This window comes from Chiloscyllium plagiosum, chromosome 16 (genome assembly GCF_004010195.1).
Source record: "Chiloscyllium plagiosum isolate BGI_BamShark_2017 chromosome 16, ASM401019v2, whole genome shotgun sequence".
Lineage (NCBI taxonomy): Eukaryota > Metazoa > Chordata > Chondrichthyes > Orectolobiformes > Hemiscylliidae > Chiloscyllium > Chiloscyllium plagiosum.
In genome coordinates this window covers 17,618,445-17,638,027 of record NC_057725.1, presented here as the reverse complement: position 1 = coordinate 17,638,027, position 19,583 = coordinate 17,618,445, and the positions used below count along the sequence as shown (strand labels likewise).

The 19,583-nt window shown below is 40.4% G+C and overlaps 1 protein-coding gene across 8 annotated transcripts in view; it reads right to left on the bottom strand.

Moving 5' to 3' along the window:
- Positions 1-19,583, bottom strand: part of lrrc4ca (leucine rich repeat containing 4C, genome duplicate a) — a 994,912-nt gene that overhangs the window by 260,876 nt on the left and 714,453 nt on the right. Inside the window, exon 1 of one of the 8 annotated variants that reach the window (XM_043705491.1) lies at positions 297-389. The exons of 6 other annotated variants lie outside the window; for them this stretch is intronic. The gene's annotated coding sequence lies outside the window, so the exon portion shown is untranslated. Of the gene's footprint in view, positions 1-296; positions 390-5,042; positions 5,089-19,583 lie in introns of those variants that run through there. One more of the 8 variants, XR_006313901.1, reaches the window with a different exon arrangement.

Here is a 19,583-nt window from a genome sequence, read left to right as displayed (position 1 = left end):
ACTTGTCCGACCTGCCTAGCTCCTTTTCCACCTATCCACTCCACCCTCTCCTCCCTGACCTATCACCTTCATCTCCTCCCCCACTCACCTATTGTACTCTATGCTACTTTCTCCCCACCCCCACCCTCCCCTAGCATTTCTCTCCACGCGTCAGGCTCTCTGACTTTATTCTTGATGAAGGGCTTTTACCCGAAACGTCGATTTTGCTGCTCATCAGATGCTGCCTGAATTGCTGTGCTCTTTCAGCACCACTGATCCAGAATCTGGTTTCCAGCATCTGCAGTCATTGTTTTTACCTTGGAGCTTATGATGTTAGAATCTGGTGTTTCAGGGTGCTTCTTTCATTGAAAAGTTTTCCACTTGAGACACAAACTTTAAGGACTGCAACAAGTTTAATATCTGTATCACCTAAACAGGAAATGGAATTGAATAGATATTAAAATATAAATACAAGAATGGAAATGCCAGTGCTAAATATTACACAATTTGGAATAGCTTTTACTTCCTGAAATGTAATACTTTGCTCATTGCCGATAAAAATAAACCTTGATACATGACCTTTTGAATACGTAAATGTATTCAATATGTAACAGGCCCTCAGGTAATATAAAAGAAGACTTTCAATTATTGCTAAAACAGACAAAAATGGAAGGTTCTTGGATCTGGAAGGAGTACAAGTAAAAGGTGAATGAACTCGTCTAGCTCGTCAAAACTCCCAATCAGTGCCTTGCTGGGATTATCAGCACAGCTCTGCACCACCTCACAACACCAATGGGATTCCCCACTTCACAGTCTTGCCTTTCAATCACTGCAGCGTCCTATGCCTTTTACCATTTCCAAACTTAGCTATCAGTCTCAGCATTATCACCCCTCATGCATACACTTGATTATCCATCGTATAACTAAACAAAGTATTCGACGCCCACACATTGAGCAGACATTTTTAGCACACTGCTCCTTCTCAAACAAATTCTCTTTCATCTTTGAGGACAATCTCGTTTAACTAGGGACAGGATTTACACGTCAGAAAGAATTCTATCCCTTCATGAGCTCTTACCTGCTGCAAAGTCTTCTCTTTAGCTGGGTAAGGGAGAGTCAGAATGTTAGAGTGGATAATATGAGCAAAAAGTATGCCACTTTTGTTTTGGGCTTAAATGGAAATCAAAGGTAAATTAAATCAACACTAGTATTAACATTATTTTGTGCTAATGCACTGTACAAAGTGCAGGTAACATTGAAAAGTTAATTTGTAAGAACATTAACAGTAAATTATCATTAAACTGTCCACTATTGATATTCTCAATTGTGGTGCCAGGTCAATGCAGTGAATATGTGTCTAATACATTAACCTGAATTGATGCAGTATTCACAACAAGGTGAATGGTTTAAAGACACCAATAGAAGGAAATGGGAATGATCTAATTGCCACTACAGATAATCAAGGCTTCAGGATAATCAAGGTTGGGAAATGAAAACAGAAGGATATGTGATATTGGGAAGGACAAGTTAAAAAAAGAAGAGCAGAGGCTCTCCACCCATAGAAAGGAATGGAATCAGAGCTTTAGCATGGCAGGATCTCAGACTGGAAGAACGAATAGGGGTGGGATGGTGGCTCAGTGGTTAGTATTGCTGCCTCACAGTGCCAGGGACCTGGGTTCGATTCCAGCCTCGGGTGACTCTCTGTGTGGAGTTTGCACAGTCTCCCCGTGTCTGTGTGGGTTTCCTCCAGTTTCCTCCCACAGTCCAAAGATGTGTAGATCAAGTGAATTGGCCATGCTAAATTGCCCATTATGTTAGGTGAACTAGTCAGGGGTCTGGGTGGGTTACTCTTCGGAGAGTCGGTGTGGACATCCTGGGCCGAAGGGCCTGTTTCCATACTGCAGGCAATCTAATCTAATAGTGGGATGGAGATAAGAAGCAGCCAACATGAGTAGGAATTATTTATAGGTCACCAAGAAGTAGTAGCCATTTGGGACACAATACTAATTTAGAGATTTGAGGAGTATAATTCTATATAACTCATTTTTGGGTGACTTGAATTTGTATATAGACTAATGAGCACTAATGCTGGCAGGCTGGGTTTCTAGAGTGCACGAGGGATGTTTTTCTAGAGCACTATATTGAGGAACTAATAGGATATTTTAAATCCGTTAATATATATTGAAAAGGTATATTCAATAATCTTGTAAAAAAAATGTTGAGGGAGGAATGGTCATATAATGTAATTTTACATTCTGCTTGAAAGTGATGATGTGGAGTTGCTGGTGTTGGACTGGAATGGACAAAGTCAGAAGTCACAAGACACCAGGTTGTTGTCCAACAGGTTTATGTGAAATCACAAGCTTTCGGAGCATTGCTCCTTTGTCAGGTGAAGTACTTGAAAATGAGGTGGTTCAATATGAAATCAGGGTGCCATGTTTGGAAAATGGAAAGAAATGAAGATAGAGGGGCAAATGGATTGAAAAAAAATAAAATGACAGTAGTTTATATTTTTTTTATTTCAAAAATATACTTTATTCATAAAATAATTTGATGGTCTGTACAGTTGGTCATGTCATACATATGCAAACATTTACATACTGAGATCAGAATTTATCATTTGTACATACAGATCTGTACGTTTATCAATCATATGACCATATATTTAGCTGAGGCATCAGCAGAGCCCAAATGACTGCGTGGGCCCCCTGTTCTTCTTAGGCAGGCAGATCTTACACGGTGGTCTTTCCCCATTGCGCCTTGGCGGCAGCTGCCCCAAGCTTCAACGCATCCCTCAACACATAGTCCTGGACCTTGGAATGTGCCAGTCTGCAACACTCAGTCGGGGTCAACTCCTTCAGCTGGAAGATCAACAAGTTTCGGACTGCCCAGTGAGTGTCCTTCACCGAGTTGATGATCCTCCAGGCCCAGTTGATGTTCTTCTCAGTGTGCGTCCCGGGGAACAGACCGTAGAGCACGGAGTCCCACATCACGGCGCTGCTCGGGACGAACCTCGACAAACACCACTGCATTCCTCTCCAGACATCTTCTGCGTAGGCACATTCCAGAAGGAGGTGTGTGACAGTCTCATCCCCACCCGCAGCCGCTTCGAGGGCAGCATGCGGTGTGGATGAGAGTCTGGGCATGCATAAAGGATCTCACAGGCAGAGCCATGTCTTGGTGCTTGTTGGAAAGTTCTGGCGATGAGACATTCTGCCAAATGGCTTTGAACCGCTCGATAGTATCCGCCCTCTCCTTTTCCCGAAGGATCTCAAGGACACTATGTGCTGACCTGGTCCTGATGGACTTATGGTCAAAGGTGTTTTTCTTCATAAACTTCTCCACGAAGGACAGGTGATATGGAACGGTCCAACTACTCGGAGCGTTCCGCGGCAGCGAGGCCAGGCCCATCCTTCTTAACACCGCGGACAGGTAGAACCTCAGTACGTAGTGACACTTGGTGTTTGCGTACCGGGGATCCACGCACAGTTTGATGCAGCCACACACAAAGGTGGCCATCAGGGTGAGGATGGCATTGGGTGTATTTTTTCCCCCGTTGCCCAGATGTTTATACATCGAGTCCCTTCGGACCCGGTCCATCTTTGACCTCCACATAAGTTGGAAGATGGCCCAGGTGACTGCAGTGGCACAGGTTCTGGGAATAGGCCAGACCTGTGCCATGTATAACAGCAATGACAGTGCCTCACACCTGATGACCAGGTTTCTTCCCGCGATGGATAGTGACCGTAACTTCCATCTGCCCAGTTTCTGCCTCACTTTGCTGATACGTTCCTCCCAAGACTTGGCGCATGCACCAGCCCCCCCGAACCAAATAGCCAGCACCTTCAGGTGGTCGGTCCTGACGGTGAAGAAGATCGAGGATTGGTCGGCCCAGTTCCCGAAGAGCATGGCTTCGCTCTTGCCTCGGTTTACCTTGGCCCCCGAGGCCTGTTCGAACTGGTCACATATGCACATGAGTCTGCGCACGGACTGCGAATCCGATCAGAAAACGGCGACATCATCCATGTACAGGGAGGCCTTAACCTGCAGGCCCCTGCTGCCAAGAATAGTCACCCCTCTCAGGCTCACATCCTTCCTGATGGACTCGGCAAATGGCTCTATGCAGCACCCGACCCCAGAGCAGACCTGGCCCAGTTGGCGATAACCTTTGACAGAATTTTGTAATCCGCATTCAATAGTGAGATTGGTCTCCAATTTCTGAGTTCCTCCCCTCTCCCCCTTCTGGTTGTAGATGAGGGTGATGGTGCCTTTCCTCATGGATTCACTCATGGGTACCTGCCAGAAGCATACTGACATACACCTCCAGCAGGTCCTGGCCAATCAAGTCTCAAAGAGCAGAATAGAGCTTGACCGGTAAGCCGTCGCTTCCGGGAGTTTTATTCTTTCAGTAGTTTATATTTTATTTGTTTATGAGATGTGGACTTGCTGCACAGATCAGCATTATTGCCCATCCTGAATTACACAGGGCAGTTAAGAATCAATCACATTCTACTTCAGGTCTGGCAGCCAGTGTCAAAACTATAAAAAATCTATTGATTAAACTGAATGAGACAAATAATAGACAGTTGAATAAAGTATCTGTGCATGACCCAAATAAAAGTTCTACATTGGCATGCATAGAACGTCAGGAATGATTAAAAGAGATGAAGGCATTATTCAAATTAGGGTATACGATATGGCAGCCATTACTGAGACATGGCTGCAGGATGGTCAGGATTGGGAATTAATTATAGCAGGTCATAATGCCTACAGGGTGGATGGGGAGAATGGCATTGGAGGTGGATTAGCCTGACCACTTCAAAACAAAATGAGATAAGTGGTGCGGGAGAATATAATGAGGGAAGAGCATTCAGTGGTGGAAGTGAGGAACAGTAAAGGATTTAAAATGGTAACAGGTGTTGTGTATAGACCCCTGACAGCAGCTCTGAAGTGCTGGATTGTATAAGTGCACAAATTAGGCAAGGGAGTAACAAAGCCAGTGTAGTAATAATGGGGGATTTTAACTTTAACGTAGATTGATAGAGGCAGATGAGTACCTGTCAGAAGGGTGATGAGTGTTTCCATGATAGTTTCCTGCAGCAATATGTCCTGAATGCAAAAAGGCAACAAATAATATCAGACTTAGGATGAGTAATGAGTTAGATTTAATTAGCAATCTAATTTTGTGAACATTTATCAAATTGTGATAATAACATGATCACATTTAATGCAGCATTTAAAACGAAAAGCAGGAACCAGCTACTAGATTTAGTTGTGGATTACTTCAATACAATGAGCCAGAGACTGTCCACAATGAACTGAGAAAATCTGCTCATGGGTAAAACAACTGAATAATAGTGCGGAATGTTTAAAAAAACATTTAACACAATACCAAAGCAGTCTATACACTTGAAAAGGAAAAGCTCAAATTCATACAGAAAACAAAGAAAGAGTCCTGGACAACTAAAGAGATTTAAAAAAAGCACAAAACTAAAAGAAAAGACTTATAAAAATACAAAAAAAAATCAGCAGAGATCCTGCTCAATAGGAAAGATACAAAGCCCAGCAAAGGCCGTAAAGCAGCTTTTAATTGTTGCTAAAAGGGATTATGAAAGGGAACATGGAAATCAGTACAGCGCCAGAGACCCGGGTTCAATTCCCGCCTCAGGCAACTGTCTGTGTGGAGTTTGCACATTCTCCCCATGTCTGCATGGGTTTCCTCCGGGTGCTCTGATTTCCTCCTACAGGTGCAGGTTAGGTGAATTGGCCATGCTTAATTGCCCATAGTGTTAGGTGAAGGGGTAAACGTAGGGGAATGGGTCTGGGTGGGTTGCTCTTCAGAGGGTCAGTGTGGACTTGGGCCGAAGGGCCCGTTTCCACACTGTAAGTAATCTAATCTAATCTAAAAATGTTATAGTTATGTCAAGGAAAAGCAAGTGGTCAGGAGCACTGTTGGTCCACAAAAAACTGAAAGTGGGAATGTTGTCAATGCCTATAGGAAAATAGCAAACATGCTGAATAATTACTTTGCCTCACTGTTTTCAGTAGAAAAGGAGGATAGCTTGCTGGACGTCCTGAGAAAATTAATAGTGGATCAGAAACAGGAACTGAATAAAATTAAAGTAAGTAAAACATCGGTAGTGAGGAAATTAGTGGAATTAAAGAATGACAAATCCTCAAGGCCTCGATGAGGGTTTTCATCGAGGATGTTAAAGGAAGTAGGGAAAGACATTGTAGATGCCTGAACTATAATCTCAGATATAGGAGTTCTCCCTCTGGATTTGAGAATTGCATGTCACTCTGCTTTTTAAGAAGGGTAAAAGGTGGAAACCAGGAAATTACAGTTAGCCTAACATCTGTGGTGGGGATATTGTTGGAGTCTATAATCAAGGATGGGGTAACTGCACACCTTGAATTTCTTTCAGTTAATCAGGGAGAGCCAACATGACAAACCTCATTGAATGTTTTGGAAGTGCTGACTAAGATAGTAGGCAGGGGGATATCTATGGATGTTGTTTACATGGACTTCCAAACAACATTTAAAAAGTTCCACATAAGAATCTGCTGACAAAGGTAGAAGCCCATGGAGGTGATGACACATTATTGACGTGGCTGGGAAAATAACTAGATGGTAAATTACAGAAAGTAGGAATAATGGGTAGGTACTCAAATTAGCAGTGAAAACAATAAATGTTGGAGATCACAGTGGGTCAGACAGCATCCATAGAGACAGAGCAAACTAATGTTTTGAGGGTTGATGATTCTTCATCAGACCTGCAGTGAAGTGTATAGGGAGCAGCATTTATTCCATAGTTAGGAGGGTAGGGGTATGTGTGGGGGGTATAGAGTGCTGGTGGACAAAACATGTTGATAGTTCAGATTAAGTGATCAGAATGTCAGAATGGTTGAAAAATGCTGTGTCTAACTGCCAGACTTGAAACAACCAGTCGGGCCCGCAGGGGCTGACCAGACCTCCCAGTCACCACCCATTTCAATTCCCTGAAACACTCCCTTTCCGACATGACTGTCCTTGGCCTCCTCCATTGCCAAAACAAACCACAGCTCCTATTGGAGGAACAACACCTTAACTTCCTTGCCTGGGCATACTACAGCCTGGAGGACTCAACAATGAGTTCTCCAATTTCAAATAACCTCCCTCCCTCTCCCCCCGACTCCCTTCCCAGCCCCTCCCCATCTCTTCTACTCCTCCCTGACACCAACTGGATTTATTCCTCCCATTGACCAACAAGGTTGTACCCTCTACCTGTCTTCACCTATCCCCCACTTCACCACCCTGCCGCCCACCTTCCCCTTTATCTGCAGCTCCTCCCACACCACCCCCAGTCCTGAAGAAAGGTTACACACAAAATGTCGACATTTGCACTTCCTGATGCTGCCTGACTTGCTATGTTCTTCCAGCCTCCTTCCTGTAGACTTGAAAGAACAGTCAGTCCCACTGGGGTGGGGGGAGGGGAGAGAGGCCATGGTAACAGAGAATGTAACAAGTAAAGCTAAAAGAAAGGGAGGAAATGGGAGTTGGTTCACAATTTGAAGGTGTGGAACTTAATATTAAGTCCAGAAAGCTGTCAAGTGCCTGGTTTGAAGATGAAATGTTGCTCCTCCAGTTTGCGCTGTGGTTCACTGGAACACTGCAGCATGCTGCGGACAGACATGTGGGCATATGAACAGGATACTGTGTTAAAATGACCTGCTATGGGAAGTTTGGGATCATACTTGCACACAGAGTGGAGGTGTTCTGCAAAGTGGCCACACAGTCTGCATAGAGTCGGCCACATTGGGTGCAGTGAATGCAGTACACAAGATTGGAGGGGGTGTCATCGAGACTTGAAACATTATTTTGCTCTCTCACCTACTGAGACCTCCAGCATTTGTTGTTTTCAGTACAGATTCCAGCAGCTGCAGTAATTTGTTCCTACTCAGATTAACAGGATGTGATCAGTGGAGTCCCACAGGAATCCGTGCTTGGGCCTTAATTATTTTTAATGTTTATTAATGACTCAGTTAGTGGCATAGAAAACCATTGAGCCAAATTTACCTATGGCAAATTCAGGCATCATTGTATGCAGGGTAGATGATTGTGTAAAATTACAAAATGATAATAATAAACAAAATGAATGGACAAAACTACAATATATGGAGTTGCACGTACACAACTGTGAGGTTATCCATTTATGCCTGAAAAAGGATAGATCAGGATACTTTCTGGATGGAATGAAATTAAGTACAGTGGATGTCCAAAGAAGTTTGGGGGTTCAGATGCATTGATCTTTAAACTGTCGCAAATAAGTACAAACATTAATCAAGAAAGCTAATAGAATGCTTGCCATTATATCTAGAGTTCTGGGGTACAAGGGTTCAGGAATTATGCTGCAGTTATGCAAAACCCTGGCTTGACCTCACTTGGCATATTGTGAGCAGATCTGGGCAGCATACCTTAGGGAGAATATGTTGGCCTTGGGAGAGTATAATGTGGGTTTACTCAAATGATACCTGGATTTCAGGGGTTAATTTATGGAGAAATTATACAAAATAAGCCTGTTATCATTAGAATTTATGAGGTCAAGCACAATCAGATCAAAGTTTCAAGTTATGAGCATGAAAAGACAGGGTAGAAAATAAACTATTTCCACTTTTTGGGATTTCTAGAATAGGAGACATAGTCTGAGAATAAGGACTGGACCTTCAGGAGAGCTATTAGAATGTTACAATTTAATGGACAGTAGATGTTTGGAACTCTCTCTCACAAAATTGCAGTGGATGCTGGATCAGTTCTTAAGTTTTCAATGTGACGTAGATAAATTTTCATTAAGCAAATATATTCCCGGATATTGGCCAAATGCAGGTATATGGAATTAAGTTCCAGATAAGCCATGGTCTCGCTGAAAGTGGAAGAGACTGGAGGGGCCAGAAGTCCTACTCCTGTTCCTACGGTACTCATTTTCATAACAATTAACAATAGCTTTCTAGCTGTCATTATTCTAACATTTAAATTAGGATTGTTATTGAATTCAAATGTGACAATTTGCCCTGGTGGAATTTGAATATTATTCTGGGTTTCTTGGTTACTAGTCCAGTGACAATGCCACTGCACCACCACTTCCCCTGTCTTTTACATTCTTTAAACAAATACTCGTTATATTCTTTACGTTTTATATTATTTAAAAAATTATTAAGTAGTATACAGCCACTCTACATTCCTCAAATGCACAAAATTCTTCAAAATGTCAATCATCAAAGCTAACCAAGGAATTCAATGGTTGCGTAACCTTCTTTAAAAAAGGCTGGAAAGTTGTCAGAAATAGTAGCAAATCTGAGGATTCACAGGATTTTAGAACGCAGAAAAGGAAAATCAAGAAACTTATGAAGGTAGGTTAAATAAAAAATAAACACAAACTACCTAAAAATAGTCCAAAAGCTTCTATAGTTATGAAAAAAGGAAATGTTTGGCCGAGAGGGTCCATTACAGGCAAATTGAAGAGAACATATAATGAGGAACAGAGAAATGGCTGAGAGGATTAGTGATGATTTTGATTCTGTCTTCACTTAGAAAATCTAGAACTTTTCCAGATTTGCAATCTAAGGGTCTCTCGGAGGATGAGGAATTAAAGAAAATTACTATCAGTAGGAACGTTACATTGGAGTAATTGATGTGACTGAAAGTTGATAAGTCTTTGACCCTTGATATGTTACACCCCAGAATAATAAAAAAAGATGGCTGGTGATATAATAAATATATTGGTGATCATCCTCCAAAATTTTACTGATTCCAGAATAGGCCCTGCAGACTGGAAGCTAGCAATTGCCACTCAATTATTTAAGAAGGGAGAGAGAGAAAATCAGGAACTTTGGACCTGCTCGCCATAAATCAGTCTTAAAGAAGATACTGGAATCTACTATAATGGTTTGATAAATGGGCACTTGCATAATAATGATCTAATTAGGCAGGTTTCTTGTTAATATTTCTTGTCTGCAAGTGGCACATACAAACCTTTTCTGCTACGGGAACTATGTTTCCCTGAATGTCTATAACTGCTTTTGACTGAGATAAACTACACTTGCTTTCAGTTGGGTCTCCTCCAGACTGCATAAAAGCTTTTACTCTCAGTTTGGGTGATCTGAGCTAAAAATCAATCTTTGATAGTCGTTAACAAAAACAATAAACAAGTTAATAGCCCTTGTTATAATCCAGCACTACATTAGCAATCTTACATTAATACTACAAGGGGTCCCTGTTCTCAAATATTGTTTAACTGTCCTAGAAAGATTGCATAAGCAGCTATTTTTGCTTAAACTCAACTGAAGACCATCCAACTGCATATACCATTTTTCTAAAAGTCAAACTCTAAAACTGCTATTAATTTGTATTTAAATCAAACACCTTATTTCACACTTACACCAAATGAATAAATATGTTACATTAAGAGACATCTTTGTTTCTTATCACGCAAAATTTGTTTTAACATTATTTTTATGTTATATTGAAAGTAATAATACATTGACATTTAATATATAATGATTTTCATAGCAACTATATTTTACTTATATTTTGTTGGATTAAAACATTTGGTCTCCTTCATATGTGCTCTTGATAAAGTCTGAGCTGAAACATTGTCATTTCTTGGCATATGATTGATTTTTTTAATTGTACAGATGGTTGAGCAAGCTCTATTGAAACACCATTAGTTCATTGTCCTGAAATTTCATCGATAAAAGTAAAATCTGTAGTCTGCATATGTAACAATTTCTTCAATATTATTATTATCATATATTCCAAAATGTTTGCAGCCAATTTAAATATTCAATTTTTCCAGCATCAAACATTTCTGTTATCATGCATTCAGTTTCTTTGAAAAATGACTGAGTGGTCACTCAATTGCCATTTTGTCTTCTGTTAGTAAACAGCACACAGACCAATCTGGCTTGAATCAACAGCCCATTTGACTGAATTCTCACAATTAACTGTTGCTAAAACCAGTGCCATTGTCAGCACAACCTTCTTGTTATCAAGGGCAGTCTGACATGCTTGTGTCCATTCACATTTTGTGTCTTGCTTTTACAAATTGTCACAGTGCTGAAGCTTAGAATAAACTTTCAATAAAATTCATTTGAGCCAAAATATCGCAAAAGTTTTTTTTTGTCCAAGAACTGGGAAAATCCAAAATAGCTCTTATTTTAACTTCTCTCTATGTTACTCGACTTATTCCACAGTGTAGCCCATGTGAATTCAGTTTTCAACAGATTTATAATTAATTTTTTTTTGCTCATGTTCAAAAAGTGCTATCAAATGATGTAAATATTGTCCAAAGTTTAGGTAAACATACCAAGTCATCGATGTAAATGACGCAGTAGTGTAACCAATCAAAATCTTTATTGGATAATCATATGAATGTTGCTGGCGCACTTGTCATTCCAAATTGTGTGACTTTGCATTGATAAATTCTGGCTTCTGTTACAAAAGCTGATAGATTTCTGGCTTTACCAGTCAATGGTACTTGTCAGTATCCTTTTAGTGGGTCAATTTTTGAGATGAAATGTATGTATCCAATTCTTTCAATACAGATCCAATCTTAGAATTGGACCTAAGTCTGAGTTTTTTTTAAAATCACATTGCCTTTGTTCTAATCAATACAGAATCTTTGTTACCCATGCTATTTGGGCACATTCATGATTGGTGAGATCGAGCTGCAATGACCCAGCTCAATAATGTCATTGTCCACTGTGAGCTCAATCTCTTCCCTCACTTAAACTAATGTTTCTGGATTAAATCTGTAAGGATGTTGTTTTAGAGACAACACACCCCCTATATTAATATCATGAATGGCCAAAAATGCTTTTCCTGGCCTATTCCCACAATAAAATTTAGGAATCTGTAATAGCCACTATATGTCTCGTTGATAGTTTTCTGGAAGATAAACAATTATGCGAGTAAACTTTTTAAGTGCCTCTGTATTACCTAGTCTGGTTTATGAAGGATCAGCATTTGAATTTTTAATTATTGGTTTAATTTTTGTTTGTACTGATATTTTATTTCACTGGCCTTTTCTTCCACGATCACAAAGATACTTTTCTCTTGACCATCATTCCGACCAGAAATCTCTTTTCCATATTAAAATGATGCACTTACTGATTTTTTTCCTCCTAGTTGGAACACTCACGACATAATTTAAGTCACTGAATTTATTTTTGATTTGATAGCGTCCAGTGAACCTTGTTTCAATGATTCCACAGACACAACTAACAATAGCAATACTTTGTTTCCAACAATAATTGATATTAATTATAAATTACACACCTTTCATCACAAGTGCATCATCAAACTGCTGAATAAAAACTTGTTTCCCTATGTCTACTGTCTCTGTGTTCTTCAGATTGACATCAATGGACATTACTATCCGACATTTTTCCACTATTATCATCACTCTAACTGGCCTTGAACTCCTTAGGTCATGTAATTTTTATTGAAACCATAGAAAAACTTTGAGAAGTGTGCAGGGAATTTTAATCACATTAAATGATCCTGTAGATGCAAGTTCTTGCTGCTCTTGAATGCCAACTAATGTTCATTGAAAATTTATTCCAAGATAAATGCTGCCTGGTCTGGAGGGAAGGTCTTATGAGGAAAGGCTGAGAGACTTGAACCTGTTCTCATTGGCAAGAAGAAGGCGGAGAGGGAATTTGATAGAGACATACAAGATGATCAGAGGATTAGATAGGGTAGACAGTGAAAGTCTTTTTCCTAGGATGATGACGTCAGAGTGTATGAGGTGGCATAACTACAAATTGAGGGGTGATAGATTTAAGACAGATGTCAGAGGCAGATTCTTTACTCAGAGAGTGGTAAGGGCGTGGAATGCTCTACCTGCTAATGTAGTCAACTCAGCCACATTAGGGAGATTTAAACAATCCTTAGATAAGCACATGGATGATTTTGGGATAGTGTAGGGGGACGAGCTGAGAATAGTTCACAGGACGGCACAACATCAAGAACCGAAGGACCTGTTCTGCGCTGTATTCTTCTATGTTCTATGTTCTATAACCTATGTTCAGCTTAAATAATATCCTATACCCTCAAATGCTGTATCCAGTAAATCTAGGATAACCACAAAATTTAAGTATACAAGGTCAATAGACATTTTAAAAAAATTGCTTGCTTCATTCCACAGGTCCGTATGATAAATAATTCATGCCTCCACCCAAAGTCACAGTACCTTAGACACGCCAATGTGCACTGGACCAGAAATATTGTCATGCCCGATGTTGTGTCATTTTCTATTCATGCCAGATGCTGGAGGCACATTGGTGTTTCCAGTATAAAGAAGACACGGTTTAATGGACAATCCTAATCATTATCATGTTTATCTATTTCAGCTGCGACTAACAATCACCCTATTTTAATTCATCAAAAATGATTAAATCTTAATCTCTATGAAATATATTCTTCACCTTGCTTTGTAAATATTGACTGTTAATGAAATATTGTTGGCAGGACAGACGTGGTAAACCAAAATATTCTCAGTCCTTCTATAGCAAAGGTTTCAATGATACCACAAGCATGTCTGAGCCAACATATCGCAAAAAGTTTCTTTTGTCTGAGAACTGGGAAAATCCAAAACAACTCTTCCTTTTATTTCTCTCAGCGCTATTTCCACAGTGTGGCCTATGTAAATCAACTTTGCTTTGGCAAATTCACTTTCCGTCAGGTTTATAACCAAATTGGCTCTTTGACAATGATCAAAAAAATGATGTAAATGGTTTTCCAAACCTGGCTAAATGCACCAAATCATCGACGTATATGAAGTAGTTGCATAATCAATCAAAAGCTGTATGGAACCATTGTGGTAAGGCTTACTTGAGCCTCAATGTGGCGCAGAATGGTTGGAATTTCAATAAAAGCAAAAATCCTATATACAGTACATTTCTGACCAAAGTTAGACAGTACTGGAAAGACTGAAAAGCAAAGAGACTTCCAAGCTCTAGAATTTGATGTAACTTTGAGGAGTACAATGACAAATACTAACAGTTTCATCATTATTGCTGCTGCAAAATTTGGACCATTATGTATGGTTTCCTGACATCAATGGTGAACTTTTGCATCACACTCATTTGCCTGTTGAAATTATATTGCATTTATTTCTGTGAACACAGAAATGTGTAGTTAGTTGAATGGCAATGATGGGCAGGCAGAATTCATCACAACTTTAAAACAAACAATGCTTTAAAATTAACTGAATAAGAAAATTCTAATCACATTATTTCTGACTACCATGTGGTGAATGAGTACGACTTTGAATAGCTTGGAAATTAAAAGTCTTCTTTATAACTATAAAGGCTTCCAACCATTACATTATCTCACAGGCAATGTAAATTAGTTGCAATGACTTCACCCAAGGGATAAATAGATTGCATGGTAGAATTTCCACTGACTACTTCATAGTTAGAATTACCCTTCTTAAGACAAATGTAACAGTTTGATTGTTATGCCTGTAAGTCTGAGACACAGAATCATAAAATATTTCACAGTACAATTTATATAATTGCAACTTTGGATGAGTACGCCACCACTGTCACAGACTTTATCACCAAGTGTGTGGAGGACTGAATATCGAGGAAGTCAATCCGGGTGTTCCCTCACAGGAAACTCTGGAGGAATCAGGACATACAGAATCTGCTGAAAGCCATGTGTGAGGCCTTCAGACCAGGAGACCCACTCAAATATAAGGTATCCAAGTATGACCTTTGCAGAGCTATTAAGGCAGCCAAGGCTGATTACCCATACAAGTTAGAGACCCAGACAGACACCTGGTGACTAATGGCAAGGAATGAATGACATCATAGGTTCTAAAAAGAGACAGTGCAAGATAGCAGACGATGCCAGATCGTCCTAACGCCTTCTATGCTTTGAGCAGAATTTTGGCGGTGAGTAGCATCTATTCCGACAAGTCCTAATGAACCTATCCTAACAGTCACTGCATCAGAGGCCAGATCAGTTTTCCTTTGTGTGAATCCAAGGAAAGTGATGGGAGCAGAAGGAGTACCAGGCCATGAACTCAGAGCATGCGCAGATCAACTGGCAGAGGTCTTCTCAGACATCGTCAACCTCTCCCTGCAGTAGGCCACTGTCCCTGCTTGTTTCACGAGGGCAAACATCATCCCTGTGCCTAAGAAGGCTCATGCAGCATGTCTCAATGATTACGCCCAGTGGCCCAACTTTGGTGGTCATGAAGTGCTTTAAAGGGCTGGTCATGGCATTAATCAGCTTCAGCCTCTCCATTACTCTTGACCCACTCCAATTTGCCTGTCGGACCAAAAGATCCATGTCAGATGCCATATCACTTGCCCTTTGCTCCTCCCTAGAACATCTTGACACCAAGAACAGCTATGTAAGAATCCTACTCATTGACTACTCAGCATTCAACACTATTATCCCCTCAAGACTGATTACTAAACTTAGTGATCTTGGACTAAGCCCCACTCTCTGCAACTGGATCCTCAGTTTCCTGACCCACAGGCCACAATCAGTGAAGTTTGGGCACAATATTTTATCCTCACTAATACTCAACACTGGAGCCCCCACAAGGGTGTGTATTCAGTCCCCCACTGTACTCACTGGATATCCATGACTGCATCACTAAATACTAGACTAATGTCATTTACAAATTCGCTGATGATGCCATCATAGTTGGTTGAATCTCAGAGGGCAATGAAACAGACTACAGACGGAAGATAGAAGAACTGGAAAAACGGTGCGTTGAGAACAATCTAGATCTCAATGCCAGCAAAACCAAGGAACTCATTATTGACTTTCGGTGGGATGTTACTCATGTCCCCTGCACATTAACAGCACAGCACAGAGGTGGAACAAATGGGAGAGTGACAAGCTCCTGGGAGTGGTCATCAACAACAAGCTTTCTTGCACTCTTCATGCGGACACACTGGTTACAAAGGCCCAACAACGTCTCTTCTTCCTCAGCCAGCTGAGGAAATTTGGCATGACGGCGAATACCCTTGCCAATTTTTAGAGGTGTGCCATTGAGAGCATTCTGTCTGGATGTATCACGAACTGATATGGAAACTGTACCATTCAAGATCAGAGACGGTTACAGAGAGTGGTGAACTTGGCCCGGACAATCACAAAGGCCAATCTCCCATCGATAGAATCCATCTACTAGGCCCGCTGTCAAGGAAAAGCTGGCAGCATTCTCAAAGATCCATCCCAACCTGGCAACATTTTTCTACAACCTCGACCATCAGGGAGAAGGTACAGAAGCCTGAACACATGCACCAGCTGGTTTCGAACAGCTTCTACTCTACTGTTGTTAGAGTACTGAATGGACTCACAAACTCTGAGTGTTTGCCTATACCTGTGTTTTGGTTTTTGCTGCTATTTACCTATTATTTACTATCTATGCTACTTAATTCTGTGATCTGTCTGTATTGTTTGCAAGACAAAGCTTTTCACTGTGCCTCAGTACACATGACATGAATTCAATTCAATTCAAGAAATGTATCTTTAGGCTATTGTATCATGGACAATACAACTTGCCTTTTTCCCACTTACACATTAACATTTCCTAACTGTGATGTGGGTGTCATTGATAAGGCCAACATTCATTGCCCATCCCTAATTACCTCTGAACTAGGAGACTGGATGCCATCATAATAATGTCACTGATCTAGTAATCTCAGAGGCCCAGGTTAATGTTCCTAGGACATGGGTTCAAATCCCACTATGGCAGTTGGTGGAATTAATTTAATTTTTCTGGAATTAAGGGATTCTCAGTGTCAGTGGTATGAAACAACCACTGATTGTGGTAAAAATCCATCTGGTTCACAAATACTACATCAGGGAAGAAAATTTGTTGTTCCTACCCAACCTGGCTGATACGTAACTCCAGGCCCTTAGCAATGTAGCTGACTCTTAGATATGCTCTGAAATGACTTAGAAAGCCATTCCTTTGTCAATTTGGGATGGACAAACATGTTGGCCTTACTAGCGACACCCTAATCCCATGAGAGAAAACTGGAACGGCTAAGTTATTGCAGAGTGCAGTTCAGAATTTGCCACATTGTTGACAACTTTTTATGGAGATTTGCAACTTGGAGGACAATCTCTTCTCATGATTTGCAAATCCCGAAAAACAGCTTGGACCAAACCCCATTCTTTCACGTGCTTCCTGTAGTTTGGTTCTGACTCAGATCCTTTGGCAATATTTAATGATGAGAAGGTTGGGATTCATCACCAGCTAGTAAAATTATCCTACATTTTTCAGCAATTGCATTACTGTTGCAAGGACATATTAATTGTTTATTAACTATTTTCAGCAATTTATTCTAACTTTATAGGAACATATTTGAAATTGAAGTTCTGCTTTGATTCAGCACTACATCCATCTTTAAAACTATTTCTTATGTCATATACAGCGGAAGTTTGATTATCCAGCATCCGATTATCCGAATATCAGATCATCCGGCAAGGTCACAAGGGTCCTGATGCTCGGCTAAACTATGTTATCCAGTATTCGATTATCCGGCATTCAGTTAACCGAACAAAATACTCCCTGCCTGTGTCCTTTGGTTAATCTAAACAGAAAACATTTGCTCTCACACTCCACTTCACTCCATGCACTCTCCATGGCCTATCCATGCCAATCTATGGCCCTGTACACACTCCCAGCATCTCATGGCTCCATGTTATCCTGTATGGTCGTGAGCACTTCTGTCCCACCTAGCTGGGCCATTCCCCTCGAAAGGTGCCCAAGAACGCAAGCGCATAAGTAATGAGGAGAGGAGCAGAATATTGTCTCTGAAAAGCTATTCTGAGGCATGGCAGATAGGGAGGTATGAATCTCACTCAACAAAACACTGAAAATTGGAAAATGGTATATTACATTTCTTTAAGCAACATTGTGTCCAGATGTTGCATAACAAAATAACATCAAATGCACTGTGCAAAAACAGATCATTCATCATAGCTCATCCAACTCAGTGCTTTAAAGTCTGCATGAGCAACCTTTCTCCCTACTCTGCAGATTTCAAAAATGGTAAATTGCTTTCTTTGAAAATATTAACTTCTCTCCTGAACACAGTTATTGTGACATCTTAGCACAAATGCTGAACAGTTATTGTGCCAAAGTCCAAACCTTTCCTGTTCAAGATAATCCTTCCATTGTCACACATGAGAAAGCTTCATTGCATTCTGAATATACGTATTGTTGCTCAATATTTATGCGCTTGTCAATCAAATCCTTTCTGGTCTCATAAATGTCTGGCACTCTCGCAGCATGTGGAAGAGCCCCAGGCAAGTTAGCAAAAAGGAGCTGGTGAGTGCTGTCAGAATGCAACCCTTTAACTAGACTGTTTTGCACAGTGAAATATTTACCTATGAAAGCAACTGTTTTCTCATGAAAATGTCTCTTATTAAACAAAAGCCTGCAGAATGATAGAAGGGAAACACATTCTATGTTCTTACAGAACATTCTGCAAGTACAAGTTCACCCCACAAACTTATATGTGTATGTGCGCATATGTGTATGCAGGGTAAAAACAATGACTGCAGATGCTGGAAACCAGATTGTGGACTAGTGGTGCTGGTAGAGCACAGCAGACTAATCCACAATATGTGTATACATGCAGGCCCTCTCATACATTCCCACATACACCTTCTCACAGACTTAAACCCCTTTACACTCACACTCGCACACATACCCTCCCACAGACACTCATAAACACCCCCCACCACCAGCCCCCACCCCCCACACACACCCACGTGCACACATACACATATAAATTCGTAGATGAATTTGTATTTGCAGAATTACATTTTACTTTGCTCAAAAACAGAATGAATTCATGTAAGATTCTCTAAATCCGATTTTTAGATTAGAATCAGTCTGACCATTGTTGCACAGACAGCCTCATGGGGAGTTAACACCTTCAATACCTTATCTGGGCCAACATGACACCAATTGTTAAAGTACACTTGAGAATGTAATTTCTAAAAAAGGTTTTGCGATTTACATATGAAAGAACTGAAACCAACATGTTCATTCTGAAAGATGAGAGACTTAACAAACAATCTGTGTCTTTATCAACATATAATTTCAGCTAGAAATCACACACCAGGTTATAGTCCAACAAGTTTAATTGGAAGCACACTAGCTTTCGGAGTGTTGCTCCTTCATCAGGTGGTAGTGAAGGGCTCAATCCTAACACAGAATTTATAGCAAAAATTTGCAGTGTGATGTAACTGAAATTATACATTGAAAAATTGATTGTCTGTTAAGCCTTTCATCTGTTAGAATACAGTGGTACAAAGTTAAAAATCACACAACACCAGATTATAGTCCAACAGGTTTAATTGGAAGCACACTAGCTTTCGGAGCGACGCTCCATCAGGTGATAGTGGAGGGCTCGATCGTAACACAGAATTTATAGCAAAAATTTGCAGTGTGATGTAACTGAAATTATACATTGAAAAATTAATTTTCTGTTAAGCCTTTCATCTGTTAGAATACAGTGACAGTTTCACTTCTTTCATGTGTAAATCACAAAACCCTGTTTTTAAAAGTTGCATTCTCAGGTTA